The 12587-nt window shown below is 37.9% G+C and overlaps 1 protein-coding gene and 1 long non-coding RNA gene across 3 annotated transcripts in view; one reads left to right on the forward strand and one right to left on the reverse strand.

Annotated features, from left to right (window-relative positions):
- SESN1 (sestrin 1) overlaps nt 1–12587 on the forward strand; it is a 79043-nt gene that overhangs the window by 22101 nt on the left and 44355 nt on the right. The gene's annotated exons all lie outside the window — the stretch shown is intronic.
- On the reverse strand, nt 7241–12140 carry LOC133272716 (uncharacterized). The gene is made up of 3 exons (XR_009744523.1): nt 11977–12140; nt 7896–8057; nt 7241–7450 (listed from the first exon to the last, which is right to left on the reverse strand). It is a non-coding gene; the product is annotated as an uncharacterized LOC133272716 (long non-coding RNA).

Consider the following 12587-nt stretch of genomic DNA (forward strand, 5'->3'; position numbering starts at 1 on the left):
ACTTCAAAATAGTGTAGGTTTTTTTGTTTCTGGAATAGCTAGCATAAAACTGAAGGCTGGCCTGTTGTCAGGTTAGCAGGCTTCCTTTGCGGTGAGTCCTTCCCTCTTCTGTAAAGTTTTAATCTTCAAATATCAAATGGAGAAACAAGCAACAAAACCAGAGGAAAACAAAACCCAGTAGCTTTCTTTTTTAAGATTAAGTTATTAGTATCCTTGAAAGGAAGGACAGACTCCGTTCAGTCCTTTGCTTGTGGGTTTTTACACCTAGCGTGTGGAACCAGGGAGCACAGCAGTCTGTGCAAAGTAGAATCTAACGACATTGTGCTTGTGTAACGATCCACTGCTTGATTTCTCCCTGCTGGAAATCTGGGAATCTCCCCAGCCTAGACAATGTACATTTGTTAAACTATTCCCACATTGGCTTGTTTCACTGTGGGCCTAAGATCTTGCTCAGTCAGGCCTTGTTATTAGACCCAGTTGTTTGGGTAAAGGGTGATCTATAGTGACTTAAGTGACTGTAGTTAGACCTCTGCCTGGACCAAAGAGAGTCCAGAAATAGCAGAGATATAAAGAAAGAGTAAAAAGCTCTCTGGGCTCCTACAGTTTATATTGTCTGAATGCTGGCTTATAAGCCTTAACTTTTAGAAGAATTATGTTATAAGCTGAAGGGGAAACCAGACATTTAACTCTGGCATAGGGTTTCATGGAATGAGGAGATGGTCCATGCTCTGAATTCCAATTGCTTTTAATAATTCCTTTTCTTACTTAGGGTAGAAGAATTTGAGATGCTGTTTTCAGTTTATGACAGTCTAGCAGTTTGCACTTCTGGCTCAAGATCCAGCCTTTTGGAGGACAGAGGCTTTTGGGCTCATTGCTTCATGTGAGTTTGGAGCCTTGTCCAACAGTGCTGGTGGAATAGCGCCCAGAATCAAGCAGGGATTGTAATGCATCCTACTGGCTTCTATGAAGATAGAGCTGAGCAAGTCTATTTACTGTTTCTGGAGCGAGAAAGAGGGGATCAACACAGTAGCATGTGAAGTTAGGAAGTTTTTTGGAAGCTTGTTCAGTGTTACCTCTCTTTCGCTGGTACCCTTAGGTTTCCCCTTTCAGAAAATTCTGTACTCTGTGAAGGTTGTGAGAACATAAAGCTTTGAGAATATACTAAAAACTAAGCAGCATTTTTCACTAAGTTAGAGTTTCATGGGAGTTTAAATGGGTCAGCAGGAAAAGGTATGAGGAAAAAGTATAGCTGCTAGTAATGTAATAAATGTTGCTTTAGAATTGAGACACCTCTGGCTGATTGTTTGGTGTTCTTGTCCTTGAAAAGTGCCCCATGAAATACGCAGATTTCTGTAGAGGACTTTTTTGAAACCTTTTTGCCTGTTTTAGCCTTTTAGTAGTCCAATTACAAAATGTCAGGGAGAAAGACATTCATTCAGTGTTAAGACAACCAAGTAGTGAATCATAACCCTAATGCCCATTTTATATCAACTGCCAAATAAAATCATATTATTGGACAGAAGTAGCATTTATCCTGCTAAGGCATAAGAATACTTGGCAGTTAGCAATCGATCATTTCACTAAGCTGTACAGCCAGCAATCATTAGGGGAGAGTGGAGCCTGCAAATGTCAAACTGGCAGAATCTGGAAATGAAAGCACCTTGGATGGTAAAATCCATGCAAAAAATGTCTTTATACCTAGGTTAACTGCACATTTTTAACCAGTGACTGTGTGCAAATGCTGTATGTCCATGTTAATTACACTTGCATGGTATTCTTTTTGTAGCCCTTTTTTGCACTTTGCACCATTGAACTTATCAATGTTTTCCATATTAATTTTCTTTGAGGTAGACCATCTCTTATTTTTGATTTGCAGACTCCATTTTTGATCTTAGCAGTCTGTGCATAGATCAAATTCATGCCTGTACTTGATGACTACCATAGTTAGAATATCCTCAGTCTTTCTGTTCCCTTGTCTCTCATCAAGTCTTCTCACTGCTGTTCTTTACAACACTGCCATCATCTTACCATTTTCCTACAGTATTTCATGCTGCCAACTGATGTGTCATGAAATCAACACATTGTTTTTTAAACATCTATTCAGCTGTTACTGGTACTTCCTATATGAGGCTATTGATTTTTGTGTTGACTGTTCAGACAGAATCTGTCTAACTTTGTGTGCCTATAAAGCACATAACATACTGGGCCTATATCAATAACAGTCCTTCCAGATTGCACATACTTGCATCATACAGGATGCGTGGCTGCAGTAACACATCCCTCTGACGCATGGTAGCATAACAGAAGAGGTATTGCTGAGGCAGGACAGGGGAGTGGGGGTGTGTGTGTGAGGAAATAAAGCAAACAGAGTTTAACTGTCTGAAATCCAAAATGACAGAATGAAGTCACAATTTAGTTGCAGCTCCTTGACAGAGCATGACAACACAGCTCTAAGGGCTGAAAGCAGACAAATATAGTAGTGCATTTTTAGTTGTGTGTGTTTTGGTTTTTTGTTTGTTTTCCTTCTAGGTTACTTTGACGTGTTTTATTCAAGATGCTTGTGCAGAGCTTTTTTGCACTATTTCTCCAATGCTTACTGGTGAACCAAACGAAAACCCCTTGTTAGCATGACTTAACTGTGTTTTGTCTTACCATTAGAATATCATTCAAAATGTCTAGTTTGCCTGTCTGAACACAGAACACAATCCCTGTCCTGGAATTCTTCTTGAAGGTGCTAAGTTCCTTGAACAATCTTAAAACTGATTTAAAGATTAAAATACTTTCTAAAATGAAACTTACATGCTACTGTAATATAAGCTGTACAAACAGACAATTCTCTAATGAAATTATTTTGATTTCTTCCTAAGAGATTAGCACTGGGGTTGTGGTTATTTTGTTGTTCAGTCATTGTATTTGCAAAATTTTACAGTGAATCTATGAACTTGTCAGCTGCAAATTCTGGTAATCAAAGCCATTGTAGGTAGCCTTTAAGATCGTATCTTAACTTCTGAGGGCTTGGTATTACATTCCCATTCGTGTGTCCTGTTGAAAGATACTTCAGTGTGTTGGTTTGTTGTAAGAAGGGACTGGAAGTATAATGGAGACTTTGATCTCTCAAGGACTTGGCACACTGGTGTTCTCACTGGCTTCTTCCAGACTCCTTACTAAGAAATCTTCCCCTGGCTTTTCTCCCCAGAAATGTACCTTCTGCTTCTTTAGTAATACTGAAATGGGCATAACAGTTCTGGGACTGGCCTGGGAGTACAGATGAGTTCTGTTCCTGGCCCTGTCACTCACCGATTTGCCGTGTGATCTTGGATGAATTAATAGCCCTATTTCAGCTTGCTTATCTGTAAAATGGAATTAACACTCTTGAAACTTTACAGTAATTTTAAGTTATGTGAAAAGCTGCTTGGATGAAGTTAGAGAAATGTTTACTTGACACTGCAGTACTTCCAGAGAAGTTTTATATACTACTGCGCTTAAGAAAACAGAACAAAGTTAGAGATAAATGGAATTTGGTGGAAGTTATGTCAAATAAGAGATGTAATAATTTCTTTTGATATTATGAACAGGCAACCTACAGTGCTGCTATTTCCCTTTTCATTTTAATTTATTGGCATTTCACTTTTAATTTACTTTCATTCACTTTTAATTTGCCTTAATTCAGAAATGGCTAAACATGTTCAAGCTTTCAAAGAAACAATGGAAGTTGGGGGAGAGAACTAGAGTATGAGTAATTTCCATCAAGGCACTGAGCTTTTTTTTGTTGGCCATTGAAACGTTAGCTAGCTTTGAGATGTCAGGATACAAAGAACAACATACTGGAAGTATAAGAGAAAGCAGGATTTGGCCAAACTGTAATCTGGCCAGAAATTCTGGGCTTAAGTCAAGAATGGTGTTTCAAAGCAAAAGAAAAACCCCATTGCTTGTCTCTGGGTGTTTGCTAGTCTCTTCAATTTAGAAATTAGTAGCAGGTTTTAGTGTAAAGCATTCCTTTAAAATGGTGAACTTTGGTGCCAGGCTCAATTGGCATACGTTATGCTAGCACAGCCGGAAGATAAGCAAGGCTTGTATGTTAGGTCTTTGTATATTTGAAGGGCATATTCTAATAAACATACTCTGCTTGCATGTTATTTCTCCTGCCATCTTAAAAGTCATATTGCAAAGTCACAGTAGCAGGAGGAAGAAAGGTGGAGAACGCCATCATCTTAAAACCTGCTATCACTGCAAAGCTGACCTTTCAAAAACTGTACAATCAAGTTATGTTGTGCTATACCTTTTCTGGAAGGCGCATACAAAATAATAGTAAATTTCCACAGCTGCTTACGGAAGTTCCACTGTTCAGTTTGAGAATGAGAGGACAAATTAAAGCCATGTTTTCACTTACATAAATGTTTTCTCTTATGAAATTCACATGTACTTAATGTAGGGTGCCAGACAGACCACTGCAGCTGTTTAAAATAGAAAGGCAAATGGAACAAATAGAAAGATCTACCACACAGCTTGATCTCTACCCCGAAGCAGCCATTCATCATCAGCACTGCTGAGGCAAACAGCAGAGCCGAGTTTCCCTTCGGAGCTGCGATTGGGCTTAGAGAGGTGGCAGAGCTGCACAACAGCCTCGGGATTGGCTGAGCTGGAACACACCTCTCGAATCTGTTTATCTCCTAAAAATAAGATACGATCTTTTTACGTTTCATCTAGAGATCTTTTATCTTGCATTTAATATCCAAATAAACTTGAATGAGCACAGTTAACCTCTTTGTAACAAATGCTTGAGCTAAATGAGTAGACTGAGTTCGGGGCAGTTATTTTGGGGGTGTTTTTGTTTTTTTCTTCCGAGTACAGTGCGGCCTGTGTGAGTTGTCTAGATCTGTTTTGTATTTTTCTGGGTGGGTATGTATGGTATTGAAGAACTTTCCTGTGTCTTAACTAGAGCTGAAAGTTGTTTTTCAGATTTCATAATGTACTGACTTCAGCTTATACTGAAAGCAGTTATTCATTTAAAACTGTTTTTATGTCTGTTCTGTAAAATTTTGTTTACACTTGCAATAATGTCTTTCATTGTTCCTGTGAATACCAAGTTACCATTCCTGATCATGTTTTAGTGAGCTGTGGCTGCTGCTGCTTCCCTCCCCTCCCCCCCCCCCCCCCAAAAAAAAAAAAATTAAGGACTTAAACCCCTGTGAAGTCCTTTGTTACAGTAACTTCAGACCATAGCTGTATTAAGAGAGATTTGATAAACTGCAGTGAATGTTCCAGCTGACAAAGTATCTGCCATAACTGAATACATCAGAACTCATTAACCTACTTCTCAAAAAAAAAAAAAAAACCAAACAAGGAAGAAAATTACATGGAAAGTAGGTAGGATTTTTGTTGTGGTTCAGATGAGGTGCATGCAGAACCAGAAGGCTGTGAAAAGCTAGTTTGTGAAGCAGGAACTTGTGGGGTTTATCAAGTAACAAGGGTTTGAGCAAGCACAAAATACAGGAACATTGACCATAGGGGTTATTGTCTTCAGGAGGAAGAGGAAAGATACATAGGAGAATGAGAACAGCAATGGATCAGAGGGAAGATTAGAGACAAGAGAAACTGACAGCCAGAAAGCTCTTTAAACCCAAGTTCAGTGCCCCCACCATCCACCCTGAATAACTAGTTTTGCTTCTGTTATATTAAATATGGATAAAGGCAGTAATTGGTAATATTTAAATTACCAATCAGCTTTTGGTTAAGTACCTATATTTTCCTTATCTAAATAGAGTCAACATTTTAAGATTTTCAAAAGATTAGCCTTGTTACATTACTGGTGCTGCTTAACCAGTAGTGAACATTCTGTTCTTAAATATTTGCACCCTCAGTGATGGTTTTATAAGCTTCCACTATCCCATTAAAATTCCTTGCTCTTTGGAGTGAAGTGATGAGGAAGTAACACCTGCGCTTATGGAGGAATTACCATTAAAGAGATTCTAAATTCTGTGATGCACAAGTGTCTTTGTTTAAATTCTTAACCCCGAAAAGTGACTGAGAATAGGTTTCCTCAGAAGCTTAAAAAGTAAATAAATATTTAATTCAGCAGCTACAAATGGAGGAGTAGAATGGGAATGGTATTTGTGATTTCTAATTTGTTGTTGTTGCTAATTATAAGCTATGTAACTAGCAGAAGTGAGAAGTGACTTTTGCCATAGAGAAAGTATTTTTCCTGTTGGATAGGAATGAGAGAGCTAGCAACCTTATTTCTTTTATGCTCACTGGTGAGTGGAATATATCCTTAAGTTAGTGTAATTAAAGATAGCTGTGTGAAGGGGGGAAGCTTGTTAGCTGATGCAGAGGTTCCTGAAGACTGGCTTAAAGAAAGGGGCTTCTCTTGCTGCTTACCCCATCCCTAGTTTTTTTTCATGTAAGCTGTAGGGACTCTTGAGAAGAACTTTTTATAACTATGTTTTACTGCTGATAAAACTATTTAGGGCTTCATTAATTTGCCAGCATTATGTTTGCATGACCTAGGCCTTGGTAAGCTTAAAGTATGCATCTATGCTTTAAGATTTCTTTCTAGGCTTTGAAAAGCTAGTGAGGAAATCCTCAAAGTTCTTATTTTGCTATTTTAAGTGACACTTTCTTAACCTCAGAAAATATTTGCTGATACTAAGTTGGTTAATAAAACTGGAAGCTGGTAGCAGAGGGTGTCAAAAAGTGTGATTGGATCACAGCGTTTTGTACTGTCAAGTGCAGCACAGGCACGTAAGGGAAAACAAATTCTTGGTTTACATAATGTGGTGGGCTGTGCTCTGTGTTTACTACTCAGATCTGTCTGTTCCATTCTTGGTCAAATAGCAGACAAAGCATGAAATAAAGAAGCATCATAGCAATTAATCCCAGGTGTATTCTAGTTAAAAAAATAAAATAAAAAAATAGAATAACAAGAACGGTGAACAGAGGAGTGGGGCAAGGACGACCAGAAGGAGGGAAAACATTTAAACTAAACAGAGAGCCAGGGTGGAATAGAATAGTGAAGTAGTGGTATGGCACATTATTAAATCAGTAGTGTTGAGAACAGGAACAGTATTTCTGTGACTCCTCCTCATTTGGAAGAATAAAGAGCTCTCGGTGGCATTACTGGGTGGTAGCAAAATGAGCATTGGAGGCAAAATGAGACGCTTTCTTTTAAAAGGGTTTTTTCCTTCCCCAGGAAATACATGTCAGATTTTGGCCATGTCCATAGATGCAAGAAAACCAGGAATTACTTACATTTGTTTTACTCTAGTCTAAGAAAATTATTTTAAGTCTTCCATTTTAATGTCAGATCACTGTGATAAAACGTTTAAGTGGTTTGGTTTTGAAGCTGTTGACTCTGCTGTAGGGAAACCTCTCTGTTCCTCAGTCTGACCTCTTAGTCTGGTCTTGGCTCCCAGCAGCCTCCCAAAACAGTGAGACTTGTAGGTTTTATTTCCTTCTGGTTCTTCAGCCTATGGGATTCATATACTACAGAGTCATTTCTTTTTTCATTTAAGATTCTTACATTTACAGGTTTTTCTAACCTGGGCAATACACATATGACTAAAATGTGTTATGCATTGACAACACTGGGTTCTGTAGCATTTCATCACATTTATGTTATTAAATGAAATGGAAATGGCCAATTGAGTAATGCTGCACACAGGCAAAACCAAGTAAATCTTTAACAGTGGTTACAGTGGTTTGTAGGAATGTGTTCGTGTTGACTCAAACGGCCTTCTCCCTAGTCTGCTTTAGAACAAATGTAGCATATATATGTTTTTATATATTATATATTTTTTATATAGATGTGTATGTATATATATTTGGAGTCCTTGCTCTTGGCTTGTCTTTGCGTTTGTCTTAATTTTTTAATATCTTAATTTTAATCTTGGAAAAACTGGCATGCGTAACTTACGTTTAAACAAAAGAGATGAACAAGCCTCTGTTTGATGTGTTTCATCTTATCACCTCAGTTTAGTCATGAGGAAAAGATGGTGGAGTGATAGAAAAGACGGAAGGCATCCTCATTCAGGAAAGCACCCGTCTATTGTCTAGTGAAACTGTAAAGGAAGTTGCAGTGGTTGATATGGTAAGCTAACTCAAGAGTAAGAACAGCAGATGGGAAGGGCAGGTACAGATGCTTGTCTGGGAGAAACAAAACGTGGATTGGTCGGGTAGCTCAGAGAACTGATTAATTTCTTATGCTGAGAGGGTGCAGTAATTTACAAATAATAAAGATAAAATTAAGAGGAGAAAAGCGCAAAGGCCTCCTGTGTGTAAGTTTCTTCTTTTAAATCTTCAAGGAAAAGGTGAATTTTTTTAAAAAGTTGGGATTTTTTCTAGAAGATAGAGGCCACAATTTTATCCTTGAATGAGGGAAATGTTTAGCTTCAATTATGCTCACTTGTTCAGGATCTTTTGTCATGCAGCCCAGGGAATAGGCAGTGTACAAACATTTAATGAATTCTGGAATTTAATTACATGTCTCCTGGAGGAATCAGGAAGATATCTGTTGTGTCAGCAACTAAAAGCTAAATAAAGAAACAGATTTTATCAAATCTTTAGTGACTTCATAGTAGATGTGTGGTACCAATTTCAAAGCTTAACCAAAGCATTGGCTTCATTAGCCAGTGCTATTTCTTACAATGAGGAATCTTAATCTAGAAATGGAGGTGGAAGCCATAGAAGAGTTATTTCTTCAGGCTAGCTTTTGGAACAGCATGTACACACCTGTTAGAAGGTGAGACCTGACAGGAGAAACCCAGAGTTTTAGTAACATGGCATGGAGTGTTTGTACATGTGTGTGCACATCTGAGTGTATACACACAAAAATAAAACTGAGTTATCTCTGTGGGGTTAGGTGTAACTTATTCATAATACTGTGAACATTCCAACTGGGGAGAATGGACAGGGGGGAAGTAATGCCTGAATATACCAGCAGTCTGTACAGTGCTGTGGATAAGCATGCATTAACAGCTCTTGCTTTGGTAGGAGAACATTCAGAGTTAGAAGCTTGCCTTGGTAGTTATTAGAATTATATTCCCTGTAATGTGGGGCATTATACTTTCTGTGATAGCCTTTTGTTTCTTGTTAAAATAAATCATAAGCCTGCTCTGATAAATGACAAAGCAGGAAACACCTTGGTACCCTCAGTGCCTTAAAATAAGAGGTGAAAGTAATCTTTGCCAAGAGGAAGCTGATAAATAATTGACTCTTGCACAGAGGGATTGGACTGAGTTACACCATTCTGCTTCAAGTGGAAACTAAGGCAAATATATGTAAACAGTTTGTTCAGTCACTGTAAAAACTCCAAACACTGTAGCATAAACCTCCACTTCTCTGTTTTTACTTATGCAGGCAGGTGGCTGTAACCTCTCTGCATTGAAAAACTGAAGGAAAAGAATGAAATCCCCCGAAGTAAGTGTACTTAAGAGTAAAGAAAGACTTGAAGCAAAAAGATAGATTACAAGTGACTAATCTAATGTTTGAGGCCACTAAATCAGGGCTGGAGAAAGCACTGAGTAGGGTTTGATTTAGAGGAAAAAGTGCATGATTCAGTAAATTGGGTTGGTTGGCTGGCTTATAGATCAAATAGAAGATGGAAATCACCTTGCATCAAGGTAGGTTTCAGTGGTTTTGAAGCTTCTAGGGCTTCTCGGGTTTTGCCCCCCCCCCCCCCTTTTTAACCATTTTTACCTATATTTTTACCTATTTTATTTATAATGCTCAGAAATGTTTCTGTCAGTCTAAAATTTCAGTATCACAAATTCTCCATTTTATCCACAGCTATAAACTGTAGCAATAGAAGTACTTTTGTCTTCTTGTTACTATAAATTTGGGGGGTTATAGCTATACCTGTATCTCTTTCTAAATTAGCATTGCTTTGTATTGCTGAGGTAATATTATATGCAAAATCTCTATAGATATGCCTTAACCTTTCCTTGGAAAGGATTGTTATGACTTTGAGAGAATGTCAGTTTTTTTTCAGCAGATTTTTTGATATTTGAAGGCAGCAGTTGAACTACACAAGAGACCTTTTGGTTTTTTTTACCATGACTACCACTCAGATTTCTCTGGGGTATAAATATTAAAAAGAAGGATTTCCCTTTGTGCAGTCACATGCCCATGAAAACTTTGCAGTGCAGCAGTTGTGGGTATTGCCTAGGAATAGGAGGCAGCTGTCAGATTAGTTGTGAGAGTGGAGGTGTAGGGGGGTAAAACTGGGCTCTGTCCACAAATCTGCACTCTAGTTGTGTAGTCATGGTAGGTTTTCCTTTCCCCTGGAGGTGAAAAGGGGGAAAAATTAAAGTTAGAATATGGGTATAAAATTGCTGTTCACCAGAACTTCTGGCGTCTAAGAGCCTGTGATGTGTAAAGAAACTTCTGTTTGTGAATAAAGTTATCCCTGTACCATGGGGCAGCAGCATTGTGCCACAGTTTCCAGGACTGCAACTTAGTGGGGTTTTATACAGGGTGCTGTTTGTGTTTGAAATCACTCATGCAACCTGAATTATGTCCCCTTGAGTTTTGACATTCTCTTCAATTACATAGGAAATGTGATCCTCACCACAGTCACTGCCCAGTTAAATTCTAGGATATAAACTAAAATTTTAGTCAAGGGCAAGTTTAGCATTTTCCCCTGTCCAAATTATATCTTCTAAACTTTTTGATGCAGGATATTATATGGGTTAGGGACTATCAAAAGCTGAAAAAGGGAAGTTCCTGTATTTGCGTACATTGTCTCAGCTCTCTGGTGGAGCTCTGTTTCATTGTTGTAGTCTATTTATGCCTTCCTGCAAGTTCTGGAAATGCTGAAGCTGCAGAAAACAAGAACATGGTTCTGAGCAACTGTACAGCAAGTTCTATTTTAATCACTTTCATCAGCTTTATCCTACAGTAAAAGCTGTGTGACTGTATCTCTTCATCATGGGGAAGGAGGGGGAATTTAAGCTGTAATTAAACCCTATTTTAAAAATCTAATTTACATATGAAAATCAGAAATATGAATATGTTACAACCTTTCCTAGGACTGTCAGAGCACTATGAATCAATAAATGGTAGGCTGAACGGTTTTGCACTAGCAATTAAAATACAAGCCTATACACTATTATACAGTACAATACAGTACTGCTTCTTTGTCCACAGGCTCAGTATTAGGAAAAGTATGTGAAATGTTAGTTTGCTTCCTAGAATAACAGCATTGCAACATGAATTTTATGTTAAGTAAAAAACTCAAACCTGCTCTGGATTCTGGAGGACTGAGTATTTGATCTCCCAGGAATTTTACATTGGCTGGTTGAAGTAGTTTGACTAGGGAACACGTATGCAGTGTTGGCATTGGTACAGATGCTGGGGTAAAAAATAAACCCATAGCCTGACTGTTTTGCAAAGTTCAGAGTTGTTCTTCCTAGGTAGGTTGCATATGTTCTTAGCTTCCATGTGAAAATTAAGTCTTGACCAAAGCAGACAAGTCCTGGTTGGCCTGTTCAGCTGACAAATACTTGTAATATGCTGACAAATACCCCGTAATATGTGTATGTCTTAGCTCAGTAAGGAGGTATTGCTGCTAATGCATCCCCTGGATAATAAATTAGCAAGAATTTAAAATTCAACCTTCAGCTTAAAAATAAAATAAGAATGTTTACAGCATTTAATTGGAGTCCAGTTAATATGAACTGATGTTAAGTATCTACATTAAAAGCAATTATCCAAAATACATTATAAAATGATGCTTTTCTTTTAATGTCACATGCTGTACTATCACTCAGGCTTCTGCTTTAGTGATACTACACTGTTGTTCTGCGTAGGACGCACTGTCTATAAGACATCTGAAGTTCAATTAAAGTGTTATGAACATTTAAAAGCAGAATTTTAGAGGTTTTGATAATCTTGCAGTTTTAGAAATTCATAATATTGAATTGAAAGCTGTTGAAGTGGCTGTAAAGTAACCAAAACATTGAAAAGAGGAGCAGAACCTACCTTAAAATACTGGGAAAAATCCCCATCTTATAAACAAACCCTTTGTCTCAGAATGCTTGGTGGAGCGTTTTATCTCCCAGAATGTTTCCCGTGTTTGTTAGATGGCTCAGCTCCAGGAGTGCTTTAGCATAGTCAGCTTGTTCTTTTCTTGTATGCCTGGCTGATGACATTTTCATTCTCTTCATTAATTCAGGTCAGTAATATGTGCCATAATTTCTTACATTTTTATACATATATATATGTATTTCTTCACATTTTTAAACTCCTTCACATTCTGTTATCTCCATATCACATATAGAACAAGTTTTTCTTTTATATTTTCTGAGTTCCATGAACTTAGAATTTTATTCAGGGAGAAACGGGACTTCAGGATTGAGCTGCTCTAGGCCTGTTTTTTTTGAAGGGCACCTTTCCATATCACCCTCTGTTCTGTGGATTTATAGCACTCTTTTAGAAAGATGTGGTAGATATGCATACGATTCCAAATCCTAAATATTTTATTACTGAGATTGATGTAAGACAATCATAGCCCTGGCTGGTATTATGAAATCATAATTTTACTCTGAAGAAATTTGGGATCTCCTGTTATTTTCTTGCATGTGACTTCAGCC

Source organism: Pezoporus flaviventris, unplaced genomic scaffold, assembly GCF_033815535.1.
Source record: "Pezoporus flaviventris isolate CSIRO_AGI_PZ_B2104156 unplaced genomic scaffold, CSIRO_AGI_Pfla_v1 ptg000031l, whole genome shotgun sequence".
NCBI classification, from domain to species: domain Eukaryota; kingdom Metazoa; phylum Chordata; class Aves; order Psittaciformes; family Psittacidae; genus Pezoporus; species Pezoporus flaviventris.